Source organism: Puma concolor, chromosome A1 (assembly GCF_028749965.1).
Source record: "Puma concolor isolate L17-30 chromosome A1, mPumCon1.1.hap2, whole genome shotgun sequence".
NCBI lineage: Eukaryota > Metazoa > Chordata > Mammalia > Carnivora > Felidae > Puma > Puma concolor.
In genome coordinates, this window is record NC_141667.1 from 88,416,216 (window position 1) to 88,438,704 (window position 22,489).

Sequence of the window (22,489 nt, forward strand, 5' to 3'; positions counted from 1 at the left end):
GCCATTTCTTATTTGCATTTTTGAGTTGGCATTTTTTTCAGACAAGGGAACACGGCTTTTTTGTGCATGCTTATGGTCAAACTGATATACACAGAGAATAAAGTGGTAGTGATGTAAATAGTCTTCAGTTATCATATACTGCTACCAACATCACATATGAAAAGATGTGTTCAAGAAAAAAATCCTTTCCCTGTAATCCTACTTAAAAAATTGCCCCATTATCAGAAGTGAGACAGTATCCTTCTTCAAAGAAAGAGTTTATTTATTCTGTACTAAATAAAGATAAAGTGTGTTGAGGTTTTTTGCCTTCATCATAGTTAGCACTTACACTTTCATGTTTATTTGATAACTGGGGAAATGTGAGTTCAACTTCAATCCGACATGTGTTTTGGATTTCTACTTAATTAAGTTTCTTTTAAAAAATACCTACACAGTATAGTTGAAAAATAATATTCATTTATTTAATTAAATGTCAAAATGCCTTTATATGCATCATAACTTCTCCTTGAGGAACTGGGTTGTAATAAGAACTTACAAATGTTTGATCCTTTACAGTTTACTATAACCTTTGTAGAACTAGTAAAGGCTAGTAAAGACTAGTAAAAAGATAGTGATAATAATAATGTTCTAAGTTCTCAGATCTGCTAAAAAAAGGCCAAAATGCTCCTAAATACCAACTAATGGAAGGCTGTTTTGAATGGAATGATTATGCCAGAATTCCATTGCTCTTTTGTACAGAAGTGAACAGTTAAGTTTGCTCTATCTCTCAGATTCAGATCATGTACTCTTAGATTGCACAAACTCCTATGAGGAAATGGTGGCGATAATACCAAGTCTGGAACTAGAAATATGAGTTATATCCTGTACAAATGTCTTGTACCAAGTGTGTTTTCAATATGAATGTTCTCTATCTGATGTGATTGTTTTTTCTCCGTTTCTTCCGAAAGCTTGTATGTGGGTACATCTGTATACACAAATGGATATCATATGAGAACATGTTCTCGCCGCATTTGAGAGTATAGTTAACTAGACGAAGGGGCTTTTTAAATAAATGGGCATAATTTATTGACCTTCTTGTTAAAGAGAAGTCTAATGGTGTTAATATTGAACATTTAATTTCCAAAAAAGGCTTAACATTTTGAACAACATCAAAAGACCTGCACATACTTTTGATACATATTGTAAAGGACTGGGATATATTTGCGTTCCAGGGGCTGAGCTAGGACCTGCATGCTAGTTTCTGAGGACGTTTGTGAGCCTGTTCATTTTGCCCTTGGCTGACTCAGTTCTGGGCACAGTGTGGGACAGATATTTGAACGAGATTGCCTTGGGAGAGTCCCCATCATTAAAATAGTCTTGATTGGATAGCTTGTAAACAAACTTGTACATTCCAAAAGCAAAGGAGCGCAAACATTTTTCCCTCCACATGATTATAATGAGGTTTATTAGTAAGGGGAATTTGTGAAGAAATTTTCTGTTTTGAAATGGAATAAATAGAATTTTATCATATCTGGGAATAGGTGTCCTTTCAATACATCTCAAATGCGTTTTGCATATCCTCAAGACTGATATGTTAGCTTTCCTTTAGCAGAAGAGTATTCTGCTATGCCTTTTCTTGCCCAGTTGACTTAGCAATTCCTATGAATTGATGTCTCAATTTACTGCTCAGTCACAATTTATCTAAAACCCCCTTGTACCAGGTTTGCCATACAGAGCGATGCCATCCAAGGATAAGAATTCTCTTACATGGGGCTCAGTTTCCTGTCACCTAGTGATGCAATGAGAAACAGAGAAAAAGTGTTTGCAAACATTACCTCCTTCCCTTAGTGTGACAGTGACAGAATGGTGAATAGTCCACATGTGTGATTTGCATTAAAAAAAGTATCTGCTTGGTCCCAAATGCATGGACAGATGTATTTCATACGATTAAAGTGTTGAAAAGTGTGTCTTTTAGCCTTGCATTTTATTTTTCTAATCTTTTTTTTTATGTGCAATAAGCTGATAAATATTCTAGCCAGGTTTTTTTTTTTATTAATTCTTTTTGCTTTTCTTTTGTAGCTTTTGACTGACATCTATTCACTTCAAGGGTGATTTTCCTGTTGGCAAGAGGCAGAAGAGACACACCAAGCATCACCTTCAGGAACAAGCAATTTAAGTACTATAATGAGATGGGTCTTTTCAGAGTCTATAATTGGTGACAAGGTATGGCAGCTTCATATCAGACAAAGATGTACAACACAGAGCTTATTAATGAGGATGGAGCGTCACACTCAAGGAAGCTTCCTATGACTATGAGACAGAAGAATATAACAGATAGTGTAGGTTGTTACTAAGTCCAATATCTCCAATTTGCATCATAAAACCTTTATGTAAGCCAATTCAAGCTAATCCAGAATGGGATATTTTTCCCCTTTAGAATTCACTAGGGTAGCCAGCAATCCATCACGTTGGATCCCAGCCCTCACAGACAACAGCAATAATCATCTAAACTTGCAGATATACTCAATTTAATTGGGTTAGTTTAGTAACCTTTCTTGTATTAGAGCCAACTTGCAAAGAGATATAATATTTTCACAGTTATGAAGACATAGCAGCTGGCCATAGTAAGATTTGATTGTGGATCAAGAAATCAGATTTTCATCAAGTTAAGAACTCTTCATGGAAATATATGTGGAATAAATAATAAAGTAAAATGATTAACAAGGAGACCTACAAAGATATTGGCAAGGCATACAGAAACTGCCTTACTGATAATGCTGAAATCTGTTACTCAGCTTACTCTGATAGTTTTTACTAATATTAGGGGGGAGACATTAATTTTGAATAAAACTAAAAGATTAAAAAGTACATATTGAAATGATATTATAATATTTAGAAGTTCTATGAAACTGTGAGATGTTCAAATTATTTTGTAAAGACTAATTCATGAAGCTTTATGCAATTTTCCAGAAATAGTAACAATGTCTTTTTTTTTACATTCTTAAACACTTAAAGTTTAGTAAATATGTTTTATACAGTCAAATACAGTTTCAGGGGAAGTCAAAAAGAACCCAGGTGTTGAGTTTCTTGTGTTTGGTTCTGAAGAATGATACTTTTTCTTTTGTGAACAATAGAAAAGTAGCTAGAACATAAATACCTCTTCTTAAATGTAACATAGGGACCTATTTGGATGAGGTACATGACCAAGATGCTGAAGCACAAAGCCCTGTACGATCCCCTCACCATCTGCAGCATATTAACAGATTTCTGTGATGAACTGTTTATAGTGTAATTACAAAGAAATACAAGGTTAAAATAAAACAGAATGAAAGCTAACGGGTTCTCCAACTTAAAATATCCCTTTCCTGGTTATCAAGCACTATTTGCAGAGAAAGGCACCTTCATTTCAGTGTGTACTGCTTTGAGGGGGGTCTCTCTGTTTATAATTATGGACCCTTTATTCTGTTAAAGGATTCTCCCTCAGATTGTCACTCTGTAGTCATGTTTCTAGGGAGTTCATGAATTTTCCAAGTAATTAGAATATTTCTTGAAGTCCAAATTTGGCCTTCCTTGATTATAAGCTGGAAATCATAGTTCAGTAAAACTTTGAGAATCATTTAAAAGTACAGTTGTATGTTGATGAAAATGTTCAGGACCACATTTTGAACTAGCAGTGATTGCATGGTTATTACTACTAATGCATTACATATGACAAGTTAGGAGAAGCTAGAAGCATTTCCTTCTGGGCATCAGGACTAGGGAAGAAGAGTCCCAGGAGTCAGAGACTAGCTTCTCCTGTGTGGTCAGGGGCAGGTCAGGGCTAATAAATTAGAATTACAGGTTCTATGCTGGATGGAAAGGCCTGCCTTGTTTCATTTCCTTCATCTGAACTTTGTTCTTACCCTCAGGACTGTGTGAATGGTTTGGTTCTAACCCAAATCCTGATCAAAACACTAGATTAAGTTTATTTTCTGCCTGGTTCAGCATTTGTAAAGTGAGGAAGTAAAAGAAAAGGAGGGGGATTCATATGATTTATTAAGACCATCCCGTATCTTAGGTGATATATTTAAAATAAATGCACAAGTGTGCCTGGGTGGCTCAGCTGGTTGAGCATCGGACTCTTGATTTTGGCTCAGGTCTTGATCTCATAGTATGTGAGGTTAAGCCCTCATCGGGCTCTGTGGGTGGAACCTGTCTGGGATTCTCTCTCTCTTCCTCAACCCCTCCCTGCTCGCTCACTCGCTCTTTCTCAAAAATAGACATAAACAAACACTTTAAAAAATTAAAATAAGTGCTACAGGATTTGATATGACATTGAAATTTCTAATTTAGTGAGTCTGGGTATTAAATTTATATTTCATATGCCTGTTACACTTGTTTCCCACTTTCTTTTCTGAGTAGATAGATAAAACCCTGAGTTGTAATGACTCAAATTTAAACCAACCTTCCTTCCTTCCTTCCTTCCTTCCTTCCTTCCTTCCTTCCTTCCTTCCTTCCTTCCTTCCTTCCTTTCATTTTTCATTATTTATTTTTGAGAGAGAGAGACAGAGTGCGAGCAGGAGAGGAGCAGAGAGAGACACACACACAGAATCCAAAGCAGGCTCCAGGCTCCTGGCTGTGAGCCGTCAGCACAAAGCCCAATGCAGGGCTCAGACTCAGAGACTGAGATCGTGACCTGAGCCGAAGTCGGCGCTCAACCAACTGAGCCACTCAGGCGCCCCTCAAATTTAAATCCTGAGATCTCCTTTTACTGTTCCACTGTTCCCAGAAACAACTTTGTATACAACCAAAGATGCAGCAGCAAAGTATGTTGATGAGAGGGTGGACTTTGATATTAGGCAGTCCTGAGGTCAAACACAGGTAAGCCATGCGGCTCCATCCCTTTTTAGGGTTAGCATCATACACCTCTCTGCTTGTCTGAGCTTCCCATTTCTGATTTATAAGCACAAGTAATGATGTTCATTTTGTAGGACCAGTTTAGTGTTCAGAAATAATACATGTGAAGTGTCTATCTTGGGAACTAGTGTGCATTACATGCACAGTGGATATCATTGCTGTTACCATTTCTACTGTTAGTATATGGGGCCAAGGTCTCTGGGGAAAGGATATTTTCTGGGTGAGGACTTGTATGGGATCTTGTGATAGATGGTCTTTTTCAAATTTCTTGCTCTTATGGCAAACTGTGTTTATGCCTTTTCTCCAAGTGATTCATTCGCATCTTGCCTGGCCACCTGCTTGTAACCTCGCCACTCTTTCATTAAGTGTTCAGTAATAAAAATAAGATGACAGTTTGCAACTTCCAAGTGTGGTGACTCAGCCCTCAGCCCTGCTTGTTAAATCACCTACTTTTCCCTCACTTTATGCAGCAGGACCTAGGGAACAAGGATGTTAGGTCATGTAAACTGTTTATTTTTTTTTTCTTATCCTGAAAATCAAAAGCAGAAAATATTTCTCAACATATCTTACCTTTTCTGTGAAACAATGTTTACAAAAAATAAGAGGGGAACTTAAGTACCCATAAATTATTATTAATATCAAAACTCAAGTATATTTTCAGTCTAATAAAGAAGCATTTAGCTACTAGTCCAGGACTATTGTAGATGTAGGTTTTATAACCTTTATCAAAACAGTTAAAGTTATTTCAATAATAAAACATGATAGAAATATGAGGAATTTGAATTTAAAAAGCTCTTTTAAAAAGAGTCTAATATAAAGGGAAGGAAAGGGCTAGGAAGGTAACCACAAATGCCAATGATGATTGTTTTTGGTTAGATGAAGATCTTTTATAAAACAGATTCTTTAAAATGAATGAAGACATATTTCATCCTGTTATTTTTTTCTGACAGGTGTCATTTTTCCAGGGCAAATGTTTGAATATCTTAGATACTTTTAGAAAGTAACAGCTGCTAATAATTTCTGAAGTTTGAAACCGATAACCACAGTCCATCAGGTGTTGAGTTGAAACTTCTTTCGTAATTGTTGGCACTTTAGATTCTTCTGTCCCTCTGAGTGAACATTTTTGCAGAAATCCAAATAACACGTTATCACTGGCTGAAAATAATTTGAAGTTGGAGTTTTTAAGACCTACCTATCTATGAAGCTATCCCACTTGCTCAACTTTCAAGAGCAAAGAAAACTTTTAAATATTTATCAAACATTTAAGTCTTAAGTCTTGAAATATTTTTTTCTTGTGTCAGGCAACTTATTTTCTGTAATACTCTAAGTTTTATGTCAGTGCTCATGAAGAAATGTTTTGGCTCCTTGATCGTCCTATGCTGTGTAACTTTTTTTTTGTAACTTTTTTGTTTCCAGAAATCTGGAGAATACTCCTTCTTATGTATGAGAAGATGAAAACAAATGTAATTAATTGCTCACTTTGCTTCCCATTTATTCCTTCTTCAAGTGAATGTTGTCCTCTCCCTGGGCATTTTCCCTCATGAGCAATAAGTAACATAGAAAATGAGGTGTCTTGAGTCTCATTCTGTAAAGAGCGATTAAACCTTGCTGACCCCAAAGGAACTGGCAGGTACACCCCTAGAAAGAACGTTGCTGACAGCTCTTTGGTGGCAATAGCAAGCACATGTGTTGTCTTGATTTGTAAAGGGTTTTAATGTCATCAATAGTAATTCAGCAAAGAGAGAGTTGTAAAATGCAGCTCAAAATGTAGCAAATTGCATCATTGTTAGTGCTTTAGAATTTTAAAATATCTGCGGCAGATGGTAGAGTGCTAGGAGCAATGTCTTGCTTTAGTGTCTAGGAAAAGTTGATGTCATCATAAACCCTAGCATGATTGTGGCTTCTTTGGCCTGCTGGAAAAAGTTGTTATTTATTTTCCTTCAAATAATAATTTGCTTTTAAAAATATTTAGCAGAGTATCAAGAAATCAGGATTTCTCAGAAGTGGTGCACTTTCCAAAGATATGAACGAATATTATATAGTATCCTTAGAAATAAGGAGATGTTTTGAAACACCTTAATAGAGGCTTTTTTTTTCTTATTGACAGACAACTTTTCTGCTATACGATGGCCAGTCTGGTTTTAAATGTCCTAAATAAGGAAGCTATTTCTAAAATTTCACAATTTTTTAGTAATGTACAAACTTGTCAAATGTTGATTCTGGTAGTGTCATCAAATATTGGCTACTTTTATCCCATTATTTACAAATGGTAGAATCAAACTCCTCGTGATTTACCCAAGAACATACACTTGTAATAAGGCCATCAGGGATCTCTTCTTTTTCTTCAACTTAGATTTTTGTTTTGCACTTTTACAATGCACTGAAGTGTCAAAAGATTAATAAACTAATTGATATTTATGGCAAGTACAAAAACTTCTTAAGTTGAAATTGGTATTTATCTGTGCAATAATTCTCCCTATCAATCTTCTAGAGCCTTGAAGAAACTAAGAAATGGGTTGCCTTATTTTTGAGAATCATCCAAAACTCTAAATGAAGAATAGGATAAAACGATATTCTCTTTTTTTAGAAGGAGCAAATATGACATTAAAAAAAACCCACAATACTCAAAATAGGAAACATTTCACTGACAATATTATATACAAATGGCCTTGGGTTATAAATGATGGTGGTTACTAGGACAGGTTTTAAAGCCAATCTATTTGGGATGGAATCTTACTACTATAGGATTTAAGCATATTTCTTTTTTTAAATTTTTATTTCAATTCCAGTTAGTTTAACATACAGTTTATGTTAGCTTCAGATGTACCTTAGTGATTCAGCACTTCATACATCACCCAGTGTTCATCACAGCAGCACAGTCCTTAATCCCCATTTCCTATTTCATCCATATCCCTACCTACCTCCCCTCTGGAATTAAGAGTTCTCTAGAGTTAAGAGTCTGTTTCTTGACTTGTCTCCCTCTCTTTTTTTTCCCTTTTGCTAAGTATGTTTCTTAATCTGTCTTTTGCCATGATTTTCTCATCTGTAAAATGGAGTTACATATTCCAAAATACTGTTGTGAAGATTAAATGGGTTAATAATGTAAAACACTTTTAAAACTCTCCAGCAAATAGCAAGCTTATAACAAATTCAACTGCTCTTATTATTATCTATTAAACTTAGTGCATCATAGAGTGACCTTTTTTCAGGAAGACAGCAGGCACTGGCTGACAGGAGCAGGAATGCATAGGTAATTATGAGGAAAGCTACCTAGGGCAAAGAATTAGGAGAAAAACAGGTTCCAAAGCAGGTTACAAAAGAGGTGCTCCAAAAATCATTTTCTACTTTATCTGTTATTATGGAAATTACCCCAAAACAGACAGAATTAACTGTCTTCAGTTTCCCTCTTAACTTGTGCTTTCAGTTCCCTTCAAGCTTCTCTACCTTAGTTTCATTCTGTTTATGTGGATACATATTTTTCCTTAAGATTATGCTGGGAAGACTTACTCCAATTGAGACTACTAAGAAAAAATGGTAACAGAAGAATAAGGACACCCACCCTATTGGCTTTTCTATCTTGTGCTCAGTCTCTCTTGATAAGACTACAAGGAGAAAAGTTAATGTTGTGGGGGACAAGAGAGAAGGATTTTCATTCTGTCGTGTAACATCACAAAAGTCTAAGATGGGGTCGACTTCACTTGTTTCTCACAGTTCAGCTTGACTCCTGGTACCAAGGGACTAGGTTAGAATTTTTACTAAGTGTTGCACCAAGCCCCCAACCCCCACCACTCTCTTGCTTCTCAAAGGCCCTACACCCTGTATGCCTCTGCTGTTCATGGAAAGCTAAGGGAGAAAGTAAACAACGAAACAGTCAATACAAAGGCAGAGCATGTTGCTAGGCATGCTAGAGGAATATTTCCAGAGATCTTTTATTCTGAACCTCAGTACTTGTTACCTGAGTCACCAGTCTGTACAGATTGTTTTCTTTTGATAGAACATTTTGACCTTTATCTTACCCTCTTTATAGTTATATGTAAAATTAGTTGTCAGGATCCAGCATCTTTAGTCCTTACCTACTGATTGTTACTTTATGATCAAGGACAAAGGTACTGATGCTGCTAGCTGATGTCCCTGCCATGTATCTGTCACTCCTGACATTAACCTTTCTGACTGTAACTCTTGAAAAATAGTATTTCGTTTTTGAGGGTCATCTTCTTTTGCAGATTGAATCCTCAGTGTGTATGAAAAAAGTCTTTCTCCCCTACCTTTGTCTATCACTCAGGATAGCTCTCTAACCACAAGCTACAAGAGAAATGTGTTAGGCCATGACTCATTCTTACATGGGCTCACAAGTGTGGCATATCAAGTCAGAAGTAAAAAATATTGTTAAAGTCACCCAAATAAGATAGTATAGTTCCCATATGAACTGAGTATAATTTTGTTACCCGGTTTTTCCTGTGCCAAAGAAAAACTACAAGGACAGAGTTTTTTCCAGTGACCTCACATCCTTGGTGGACATTCAGATGCCACGCTATTCTAGGAAATACCTCTCATTCATTCCATTCTTGTAAATGAAAAAAATTGGGGTCCTTTTTGTCATCTTCTCTATACCTCAAATGTAGATGGACACCTTAGACTGCCAATTTCTGTGTTCTTCTTTGTTGATACACAATAAATGTTGCTTGTTTATTTTCCTTTGGAGCTAATAAATGAAACATGGTATATGTTAAATGTAGGGGGGTTTTGATAAGTCTTCTTTTCCTGTGTTAGAAGATTGTTAAGATAGCAGAATTCTTATAACACAACTACATGTATCAATTCAATGATCACTTGCAAAACTAGTCCCTAGCCTCCACTCTTGGCACCTATTTGCTATGCATTATGTTTTTATTGACCACTTTCAACTAATTGTCAGAAGATGGTGAAAATAAAAGGCAGGACAAATGTATTGCTACATAACCCTGAACCCAGAAGCCAGATTTTATGAAATGAGTGTGTCTAGGAATAATCCCATATTGCCTTCTTTCCAAACTGAGCTCTGATTTTTCCCCCCAGGGACATACACAAATCCTTGTTTCCAGAGGGAATTCTAATTAGACTATTTAAATGCCTGGCATCTCCCTCTTAACTGTCATTAACCAGGAGAAGCCTTTGACTCAGGCTTTCCAGTCAGTAGAAGTAAATGACCTCTGTCCTGGACTTTGAGAGGAATGGAGTTTTATCTTTCACATGCTCTTTTCTTACGGAATTCAATAAATAACCCTCAGACACCTCTGGCTACCATAGTGCCCCTATGAGAGAACCAACCTTTGAGTGAGGCCCATGATATAGAAGGTAGGTTGAAAAAACAAATAAATATGAGTTCTTGATAGTGTCATTGAACCCCTGTCATATGGCACCTTGAATACACTCTAGCTCCAGTTGTGTGTGGTAATAAATTTCCTCAAAAAAGAATACACTTATCTTAAGCAGTAGGTAATGTTGAAACACTATATGGTACACTTGAAACTAATATTTTATTGTATGTTGACTATACTGGAATTAAAATAAACTAATTTATTTTTAAAAAAAAAATTTTTTTTCAACGTTTATTTATTTTTGGGACAGAGAGAGACAGAGCATGAACGGGCGAGGGGCAGAGAGAGAGGGAGACACAGAATCGGAAACAGGCTCCAGGCTCTGAGCCATCAGCCCAGAGCCCGACGCGGGGCTCGAACTCACGGACCGCGAGATCGTGACCTGGCTGAAGTCGGACGCTTAACCGACTGCGCCACCCAGGCGCCCCTAAAATAAACTAATTTAAAACATTTACTTGAAATATATTCTTGAATTGGAAATATCAGCCATTTTAAGCAAAGTTGTGTAATTTCATACATTGAAAGTTACAGGGAACAATTACTGGAATTATAAACCAAAACACTGACCATTGGATGTATTGAAGAGTTAGACCAGTTTTTTTGTTTTTTAAATATAAATTTCCAGAATATTGTTAATTATTTGATATAGTTTGACTTTTAGCTGATTTTCTTTTCTGTAACATTATCATATTCAAAACACTTTTTACATATAATCAGTCATGATTTACTATTTCCAGTTTCAGGTAGTAATGAAATTTTAAATGGAATTACTATGTATTTCTCTTTCAAAATAAGTAAAACACTATTATACCATAGATTAATGTATATGATAAGGCAAATCACATATTTTATGATATGACATGGCTCTTCTTTTTCCAATATGACATAATTCTAATGTCATAGCACATATAATATGGCTAGATTACAAAATGATTCACATTGTTGCCAAGAAAAGAGTATTTAAAAAAAACTTCCCTGTTTCAGTACAGGTTTTCTTCCAAATATATTTTTTCTTTAACATTGTAATCAAACATAAACATTTCTAAGTGACCAACATTTGATAGGCCCTGGAGAGGCAAAAAATTGAGTCATGATCCCTTCCTATAAAAAGCTTTTTCCTAGCTGTGTAAAAAAAAAAAATGGATATAACGTTAAAGTACAGTAGAGCTAAGGACCAAAGCAGGGCAAGAGATAGCAAGTGCTATTGTCATTGCGGTTTCTACAGACCAGGCTGCCACTCCCCAGACACCAGAGAGGTAGTTATAATCTACCTGCATTCTTGAGTATACTGTCCCAGGTATGTCCATGGATCATAGACATCAACATCACCTAGGAGCTTGTTAGTAATGGGGACTCTCAGGCTCTGTCCTGGATCTACTCAATCACAGTCTTCATTAACAGAATCCTCAGGTGATTTACACCTGAACATGGTAAAGTTTGAGAAACACTGTATACAGAGTATGAAAGAGAGAAAGATTTTAATCACTCTTTTCCCATTTTTTTTCTGAGTTAGCTGTTTATAATTCATTAATGCCAGCCTTAATATATGTACAGATTCCTTATTTTGCTAAAGCATTGTTGATGTTTTTTGTGCAGGATGAGTCTGCGAGATGTCCGTTACACAACCACGATGTCAGAGTAGGAGGGCTTCCGCAGAGTTCTCATCCCCGGGATCACCCATGGATTTCCTCTTGATTGTCTTCAGTTGGACTGCAAGGCTCTATGGGAAAAAAGAATGAGCACTTGACAGGCGTCCTGGTTTCTCATCTCAGTTTGGGCACCAAATAGCAGCATGATCTCAATGAAATAATTATTCCAGGTACTATTTCTTCTCCATAAAGGATATGGAATTATCATTAAGTCTTCTTTAAGCTCTGAAACTTAATAATTTGTTTTCAGATTTCATACATTAGAAGACAAAAGATAGGAGACCAATACTACTTAGACTTCCATGAGGTTTTTCTGAGAAAAAGAATGTGGAGGAATCGGTACTATGTGTGGAGTATGCATGAAAGCAGATTGCTATTGGGGTAAAAACAAGAAAATGCTGAGATCTCAATGCCATGTTGTTATTTAAAGGGACTTTTTGCTTACTTTAAAATACAAAACAGATTTTTTACCTTCAACAGCCAACTTTGAAATAGTGTACATATTTCTTATATAAGCTAAACATTGTTGGTATGATTCCTAAAGAAGAATACTAATGAGTTCAACCTTGCCCTATATACTTATTTTCTTATTTCTGTCTTTGACCTAATTTCCTCGCACTTTTTTCTCTTATTTGGAGTTGTGTAGTGGCTTCTTAAATTAAATGCATTGCCTTAAAAAATTCATAAAGTAAATGATTATTGAGGGTCACTTAGGGGCAAGGCAATGCTAATCTCCATTGGACATTTAAAGAAATACAACAAGTCTATGATGTTAACACTTTGGAGTAACAGAATTGTATAATTAAAGTTATGAATTCAGGGACACTATTTTTTTTTTTTTTTTTTTTTTTTGTGGCTTGTATTCTTTTTTTTTTTTTTATTTATATATGAAATTTATTGTCAAATTGGTTTCCATACAACACCCAGTGCTCATCCCAAAAGGTGCCCTCCTCAGTACCCATCACCCACCCTATTGAGGAAACCCTTGACTGCATATCAGGCATTCTTTATGGTGGGTGTGGTCCCTGCATGACCTCATTTAATCCTCATGACAATGCCACGAAGCAGGTACTGTTATTTCTGTTTAACAGAGGAAATATCTGATATTTAGGGAATTAAGTTATTTACCAAATGCTACTGAGCTTCTGATTCAAAGCCTAGTCTGTTATACTCATGCCATGTTAGAAGAGGTTTTCTGACCTTGGAAAGTGTATTGAAATAAGAAAATAATGGAGCATTTAAAAAAGAAGCAAACAAAACAAGTAAAAGGCTACAGTAGTGGTCCAGCAAATACATGCTTGAGCCACCATATTATGAGTTGAATTATGTTCCCTCCAAAAAGATACATTGAAGTTCTAACCCCAGTACCTCAGAATGTGGTCTTATTCGGAAATAGGGTCACTGCAGATATAATTAATTAAAATGAGGTCATACTGGAGTAGAATGGGCCGCTAACCCAATATGAAGGATGTCCTTTTAAGAAGATGGTCATGTGCACAGTAACATGCAGTAACATGTGACTACAAAGGTAGAGATTAGCATTGCACCAAGCCAAGAAACCCTAAAGATTGTCAACAAATGACCAGCAGCTAGGAAGAGTTAGGGAGGGATTCTCCCAAGGGCTTCTTAAGGAGTGTGGCCCAGCCAACACCATGATTTTGGACTTCTAGCCTCCAGACCTGTGAGATGTAAATTTCTCTTATTTTAAGCAACCCAGTTTGTGGTACTTTGTTACAGAAGCCCTGAGAAGCGAAGACACATGACAATAGAAATTGGAAACAGGAACAAAAAGAAAGGCATACAAGTTATAGTAAAAAAAAAAAAATGGTGGATACAGGATATCAATAACTATGCAAAGGCAAGCCAGAAAAGATTCAGAAGTCTTGAACTTGGAAGGCCATAGAATATAGAAAATAGTGCTATCTTCGCACACTGAAAGTTAAGAGATTTTTAGAATTGAGTGAAGAACAGAGTAGAGAAAGGGTCTGTGGATAATAACAGTAGAACAGATTTTAAGGAAAGAGAATAATAATTAAAACACAATTAAGAAGACAGGAATTGTGCCCAAAGGAGATTAGAGTTGTGTTAACAATGTGCATGATCAGAATGATAAAAACTGGAGTATATAGTGATATGCTTTTTATGTTCAAGGCACTTTATAGATGCTATTACTAATCTTCACAAGGGCACCATAAGGTGTATTAAAGATGAGTAACTTCACCAGATCCACTTCCCTTGAAAAGTAACAGTTGAAGCTAGAAAGTGAATGCTTAGTCATTAGCATTTCCTGTTTTCTCTTTCAGGTAGATATGATCTTATATGGTATTGACTTGTTGTCACTGAGAGACTTGAGCAGAATAATGTGTATAACTTGTAAGCTGAGCCTCAAAGAGGGAGGTTCCTCCACACCTTCTTTGCTGTTTTGCTAGATGGATACAAGACTCTGGAGCTGGGGTTGGCAAACTATGGTCCATTGACCATGTCTCTCCTGCATGTTCTGTAAAGAGTTTGGTTGGAATGTAGCCATGCCAGTTCACTTACATAGCGCCTATGGCTGTTCTGTGCTACAACGGGGAGTGGAGTTTCAACAGAGGTCTGGCTTGTAAAGGTGAGCATATTTACTATCTGGCCCTTTACAAAAGAAGTTTATCAATCTCTGCCCTAGAAATTAGCAGTCAAAACCTGGAAGAAGGCTGGGTCCCCAAAGCACTGGAAAGAGCTGCCATTAACATGAACCCAAACTTCGTAGACCATTATGTGCGCCCCGAATAAAAGACCTTATTTATTAAGTTTCAGAGTTTATTTGTGACAAGTTTATTTTATCCTTACTAATGCATTCATTTACAGATAAAATAAAGAGTAAGCCCGAAAAATTAAATCACTTAGCCACAAATACATTAGTAAATGAAAAGGATAGGATTTGAATGCAGGTCTGGGTGACTCTAGAGTCTGTACTGTTTCTCGAAGTTCAGAGCAATCATCTATGGATATTGAGTTCATGGAGATTTTTATTTTCTTCTTTGCACTCTCCTGCATTTTTTGCTAATAGCTTTAGAAATACAGTTCATAAGCCAACACGTTCACACTTTAAAAATACACATTTTAGTGGTTTTTAATATGTTCACAAATGTGCACAACCATCACCATTATCTAGTTTTAGAGCATTTTCAGTAATCTAAAAAAAAAAATCCCCTTAGCAGTGCCTTCCTATTTTCTAGTCCTCTTATTAGCTAGGAACTACTAATTGTCAATTCTATTAATAATGGAACAATGATGAATTTACCCATTATAGAAATTTTATATAAATGGAATAACATGATATGTGGCCTTTTGTGACTGACTTCTTTACCTTATTATAATATCTTTAAGGTTTTTATGTGGTGTGGCATATATCAGTACTTCATTCTTTTTTATTGATAAATAATACTCAGTTGTATGGATATATCACATTTTGTTTATCCATTAAGCATTTGGGTTATTTGCACTTGGGTTATTAGCTTAAGAGTAATGTGCTATGAACATTTGTGAACCAGTTTTGTGTGAACATACACTTTCATTCTCTTGGGTATATACCTAAGAGTAGAATTGCTTGATTGCATGGTAACTATTTTTAACATTTCAAACAACTGCCAAACTGTTTTTCAAGATGGCTGCATTATTTTATAATCCTCCCAACAATGTTTGAGGATTTTAATTTCTCTACTTTTTCGTCAACACTTGTTTTTGTCTTTTTTATTCTAGCCATCTTTCTGGATGCATAGTGATATCTCATTGTGGTTTTTATTTTTATTTCCCTAATGACTAATGATGTTGAATATATTTTCATTTGCTTATTGGCCATTTGTATATCTTCTTTGGAGAAATGTCTATTCAAATTCACTGCCAATTTTAAATCTGGGTTATTTGTCTCTTGTTGAGTTGTAAGGGTTCCTTATATATTCTGGATACAAGTCCCTTATCAGATACATGATTTAAAAATATGTTCTCAGATGTTATGGGAGATTTTCTTGTTTTTGTTTTGTTTTGTTTGTTTTTTTACTTTTGATGGTGTCCTTTGCATCAAAAAAGTTTTTTATTTGGTGAAGGTCAATGTATCTACTTTTACTTTTACTTTTGGTGTCATATTCAAGAAAACATTGTGTCATCCAAAATCATGAGGATTTACATCTATGCTTTTCTCTAAAAATCTTACAGTTTTAGCTCTTACTTTCAAGCCTATTATCACTTTTGACTTAATTTTTGTATGTGGTATGATGTGTAGGGGTCCAACCTTACTCTTTTGAGTGCAGGTTTGGGCATGTAAATGCCCAGTTGTACCAGCAACATTTATTGCGAAGATTTCATACATTCTTCTACTTTTAATTAACATGTATTATTAGTTTTATGACTTAAAACACAAAGTATCATAAAAATTATGCCAAACACTTTTCAAAATTAAATTTAAATGTATGTAGAAGGATAATGATATGTCACAAAAATTAAAGGCAGGAAACTGATTCCAGGAAAATTGGGAAGACTAATCCTCATATGCAAAATGAAAGTCAAAGAACTTAGAGAAAAGATAGACACACCTTTGGGAGAGGAACCTCAAAGGCTGCCTTTGTTTCATTTAAGGATAAGTATGTGAATGACGTGCATATAAAAGCAATGAACATGACTGTCTTTTCAAGAACTTTAGTGATGAGAGAGAATCGGAGTTCAAAGGAAAAATAGAGGTAGAAGGAAGATTCTTACACTGTAGAGGAACACGTGTTTGGGGAAAACAGGATGCAGAATAAAGAGGGAATAATGGATAAAAAGAGATGTGAGAGAAAGGGTGTGTATTACGTCATAGATTGGAGTAGAGGTATAGTCTGTGTTTGTAAGAAAGAAAGCAAGGTAAGAAGACAAAAGAAAAATGGAGTGATAGGTAGAGAAACTGAAAAAGGCAGAAGGGAAGGTATAGGAAGAGTAAGGGGGGTGGAGGGGAGAAGGTATGCAGTGAGAATAGATGGATCAAGAGCCAAAAAGGACAAGTTCTTTAATAAAGAAAATCCCCCATCCCTGACATGGCATTCTCGTGTGATCATTAAGTCCAAGTTTGTAAACTTGATAAGCTCTTGTTGGCCGATTCACCTGTATGCAAGAAGTAACAAGTAATAGTTCATCCTAGATACGTATTTTGCTCTTACACTGAGAGTTAATCAAAACAAACAAAAAAAATGACTCCTCTGAAAATCTAGACATCCAACAATCCTGAGCCTGCATCGAGGAATAGCGACGGTCACTGAGGGGTACAGTTGAGTTGGGCCTTTAGAGAGAAAATCTGCTTCATGGTTTGCCTCTGGTGCTTACCACTCCCATATAGGTGTGGGGTAAAATCAATAGTTAATAAATGAAAAAGCAGATAATTATAAGCAGAGATTATATGAGGACACATGATTCTCTTATTCATTTATTAATATTTAGCTTCACAGTTGAAAAGGAGGAGTGACACATGCTTATTTAATGAAACCTGTAACATAAAAGGCAAATTACTAATAAACAGCCAGATCTGCCTTTATTGTGGTTAGGAATTAAGGACATTTTACCCAACAATTTTAACCCATGAATGGGCCTTGAGGTGGGGGCAAGATAAATACAAATATGTTTTAAAACTAGAGTACTTTCACCTCTTCTCACCTTCTCTTGTCTCTGATAATGAGCAAAGAATATGATATATAAAATCTAACATCGTCTAATTCACAGCAGACAAACTGGTACAAATGTCTATTGCAACTTCACATTCCTTAGATTTTGACAAAATAAGTACATTTTCATATAATATTACTTCTGAGTGTTTCAACGTAAGCCTGTTACAACGTTATCGATCCTATCTTTTTACACAAGGCAGGCAATGAATGACCCTGATGTGTGTAAGTTTACAACTATCATTATAAGACTTCTGAACAATTCCTTAAAACTGCTCATCTAAAAGTTTAAAGAAGTCATTAATGCTTTTCACTGTGTCTCAAAATTTTCATTTCAGAGGTAGTGTAAGTTCTTTTTTTCCATCTAATCACATGCCGGCATTCTAGCCACTAGAAGGAATAGATTGGGACTTTGCTGCTTTTATTTATATAATGCTTATGAAATTAAAAAAAAAAAAACTGTTTCATGCATTTACGAGTTTTAAAGTGCTCACTGTGGATGCTGCCCTACATAGTTGTCTCTAGAAAAGTACACACACGAGAAAGGTGTCCTACTCCCCTTTGACCTGTACTGTAGAAACAGTCTCATCAACAGAATGGAATATTTAGGAGGGGGAATCAAAAACTTGCCAGATTTCTTTCTCTTTGCCTCAGCATCATGTATATTCTAGCCGTTCTGGTGTTTTGTGGCCTAGCTCTATTAGTTCACTCTACTCTGTGGGACCACCCACAAATTTGTCTTTTGTCTTTTGATCTCAAATGTGTCCCTTTTTTATAATCTCCCATCTGATCAATTTGGGGGATGTTGAGAATAAACGCACTGGATGCCAGCAAACCTCATTTTCTGAGTATTTCTAACTTATAATCAATATACCGTTGGCACATGGGAGCAGATATTCTGAATTTTCACATTGCTTTTTAGTCACTTATCCCCATCAAGAATGGGTAGACCTACATTTTTCAGCTACGCTCTCCAAAAACACATAAATAGCAAGCTGTTCCTTCGCATGATTCTGTATAATACAGTATCAGTAACAATAAAGGAAAGAAGAAAACCACTTTCATATTAAAGGAATTTTTTTTTACAGTTTTTACTCTAGTTGATTCCAAAGATAAACATTAAAAAGATAAATTTAAATACAACACATACACAAACAAAATATTTGTTTCCTGCCTTCCTCTCTACCAACCATTTCCCATGATGCAGTAGGAAAGGGAAGACCATTAAACCACAGATTTAATCATGTTTGGTGCTTGAAGCAGCTATTACTGTGGAACTGTCATCATCTCTGTTAATACTTTCTGTTGTGTCATTTTTACATTCACCCCGGAATATAATTGGATACTTGAACATATTTGTGTTATTATTGAGGTTGTTTTGGGGGATGAGTGATATAATGTCACTTAATTACTAGTTTTAAAAAATCAGGCTAGCGTTGTCTATCAACTTCATATCCATAGATACCACTAAGATTTTAGTCAGCTGGTACTGATGATTGTGACAAATAAGCAGGAATGGTTAACTTCTGAGAGGTCAGGTGTGAAATTATGGCAAAATCTCACTTCAAAGCATGTTGAAAAATTTAATCATGAAAATTCCCTTACAGGGGTACCTGGGTGGTTTAGTGGGTTGGGCATCAGAGTCTTGATTTTGATGTCAGGGTCGTGGAATCGAGCCCTGCATTGGGGTCAATGCTGAACATGGAGCCTGCTTCAGATTCTCGCTCTCTGTCTCTCTCCCCCTGCTCCTTTCCCCCATTCACATGCTTTCTCTCTAGATATATAAAAATAAAAATAAGAAAATTGTCTTACATGAGACTTGCTTCTAATGTAATTTACTTTGTCACAGTTGCATCCCAGTATTCTAGAATAAAAACTCCATTTCTCCAAATTTCTCTCTCTCTCCCATCTTTCCTTTCTTTCCCCCTTTACTACTACATACCACTCTTGCTTTCTTACTTATTTGGATCAGTATCCACCTATCTTAGGTTGATAGAAAAACTATTTAATAGAGTCTGAATAAATTAATTCAGAGTCTTTACCAATATTTTTAAAATAACAGTTCAGATGTTTCTGGAATTTTGAAAGAAAGAGATTATGAAACACTCCCCCTTTTATTTTTAGAGAGAAGTTAAAATCTGAAATCTGGAAACATTTGTCATATTCCAAAAAAATGTAACAAAAATTCTTTTTCTCCAATTTCAAACGGAATCTCAATATGCCTTAACATAGGAACTGCATTTGTACGACTAGATACTAAATATTTTAAAGTGTTTCAGCCACTGTTTTTTTTGACTTGGAGAAGTGAAATCACTATGCTATTAGATCAATAAATTATTTTACCGCATTTAAATTATTAGAATTAATTGCTGTTAAATCCATCAGCATTATTTACCTTCAGCAGCTTAGCATCATAGAAAGATACTGCAGTCTTGGTTCCCTTAGCCAACAAGATGACAATCAAAGGCATAATCCTAAATTGACTTTCAGAGTGCAAGAAATTTACTGATCTAAAAATTTACCAGAGGGAGACCAGCACATCTGCCCCTATAGGAAATGATTTTTGCATAGTAAGTGTTGATCTGCATAACCATATGATCATCTCAAGTGCTGATTACCAAATCTGAATCATCATTACTTAGCAAACTTCTATAAATACACATGGCACCATGTAATATATTCAGCTGTGCTAAATTAATGACAAAGTCCTTACCCCAAGGAGCTTGGGGGTCTAAAAACAAAGAATGACACAAAAGACAAAAATGTAGAGCACCCTGAGTTGGGGGAAATTTTCAGTGAAATAAATTCAGTGAAGGATTTTTATGCTTTGTGGCAAAGGAGGAATTAAAGATCCGTTTAGTTTGCCTTTTGGACTGTTCTCACTTCAAGTTACGTGCTGGCCTGCAAAAGAACTCTAACATTTGAATCTCTGGATTTCTCAGGAATTTCAGACATATATTTCTAACTGCATTTTTTTTTATATCTTAACATGAATATATTTAAATACCATCAAGTCAGTTGTGTCCAAAAACTGAACTCATTATCTCTTTTTCACTGTTTTCTTATTTCTTAAATCAGCTCCTGCTTTGGTTAAAGGCGCTGTCTTCTCCCATTGATTACTAAAGACATTTCAGAGATACTATTGTCACTATTCCCTCATCTGCCATCAAACCCTGCAGAGTGCCAAGTTGATGCTCCATTGGCACCTCCTTAGTCCTAATCCACATCTTCGTTTTTACTTTAAATGGTCATTGGTGATCTCCAATGACTTTCTACTTCAATATATCCCTCAAGTCACTCTTTGAGAACCAATCTTAGCCAGTCTTGGTCTGAACCTTGATGGCTCTGACTGTAAAGGTAGCACTGCTCCCGGCGGCATTCCTGGCCTTTGCCAGCCTGCCACAGACCCCTCTTTCCATCCTTACTTCCTACTAATTCCTACTCTTCATATCTTACAACTATCACCTCATTCAGGCTTTGCACTTATTTATGATACTCCAGTCATTTTGTATATCTGTGTAGATAATTTGTACCTTCTCTATTGTTTCAGACCTAGGAGGAAAAATGTTCTTATGAAACTTTCTCAAGTAGCTGAGGAGGAATAAATATTTTCCTACATATATGTAGCTGCATACTTTAATTGAATTTGTTTTTATCTAGTGGATATCAGTTGGCTCCCTGCCCAACAATGTCGCCCTTACAATGTCAAGAGCACCCAGAACTTTCTGTCAAGTTCCACCTCTTTTCTCAGTTTAGGGGCATTAACACTTCTATGTGCTTTAGGTGTAGATTTTCTGTTCCTTGAAGTAGCCGTGATTATTTAAAAAGTGAGTGTGTAACCCCATCAACTTGACTATTTATTAAATTCATGCATTTTGCCAAGACACTGAGGATTTTCTTCTTATTTGGTTGATGCTATAATGCCTGACATTTCTTCATCTCTGTGTTCTACCAGACAGGATGAAGGTCATGGTCATTAGAGCCCGCCTTGAGGAAGGAAAGGTAAGAGATTTATTTAGTGATACATTTTGATTTCTTTATCCAGCTACTTCCAAAATTGATACCATTCATGGACTGTTGTGTTATGTGAATTCATTACTTTTTTGCTTAAACCAGTCAGAGTTGGGTTTTATAATCATCTGTCAAGAATGCTTCCAAAAGAAATGCTTAGGGTATAGGAGATTGGACCACATGACCTGGAGTTCCCCTTCAACCTCTTAGCATTTTTATGAATCTATTAACTTTAAATTGTCCAAGAGTATTGAGTGCTGCAAAGTTGACTATGATGGCAAACACAGTGGGGAAAAAATGGTTTCCCATAAATGGTTTCCTGGAACAGTTGTAACAAAGTACCACAAATTGGTGGCTTAAAACAACAAAAACATATTATCTCACAATTCTGGAGGCTAAAATTCTGAAATCAAGGTGCACCAGGAGCATGCTACCTCTGAAGGCTCTAGGGAGGAATCACTTCCATCCCTTTCTCTTAGCCTCTGTGGATGACTGGCAGTCTTTGGAGTTTCTTGCCTTACATAGGCACAATTCGACATGGCTTCTTCTGTGGCTGTCTTCTTCTTCTTCTTTTTTTTTTAATGTTTATTTTTGACGGAGAGAGAGACAGAACATGAGTGGAAGAGGGGCAGAGAGAGAGGGAGACACAGAATCCGAAGCAGCCTCCAGGTTCTGAGCCATCAGCACAGAGCCTGATGCAGGGCTCAAACTCACTAACTGTGAGATCATGACCTGGGCCAAAGTCAGACACTTAATCCACGGAGCCACCCAGGTGCTCCGGCTGTCTTCTTATAAGGACACCAGTCTTGTTGGATTAGGAGCCCACCCTAATGACCTCATTTTAACTTAACTATTGACATCTGCAACTACTTCATTTCCAAATATGGTTGCATTTTGAGGTAGTAGGATTAGGACTTCATATCCTATT

General features: G+C 36.1%; 1 long non-coding RNA gene across 1 annotated transcript; it reads left to right on the forward strand.

The window, feature by feature from the left end:
* Window positions 1-2,069: 2,069 nt before the first annotated feature.
* Window positions 2,070-21,553, forward strand: LOC147584287 (uncharacterized). The gene is made up of 3 exons (XR_015255299.1): window positions 2,070-2,202; window positions 11,829-12,051; window positions 21,506-21,553. It is a non-coding gene; the product is annotated as an uncharacterized LOC147584287 (long non-coding RNA).
* The last annotated feature ends 936 nt before the right edge of the window (window positions 21,554-22,489 follow it).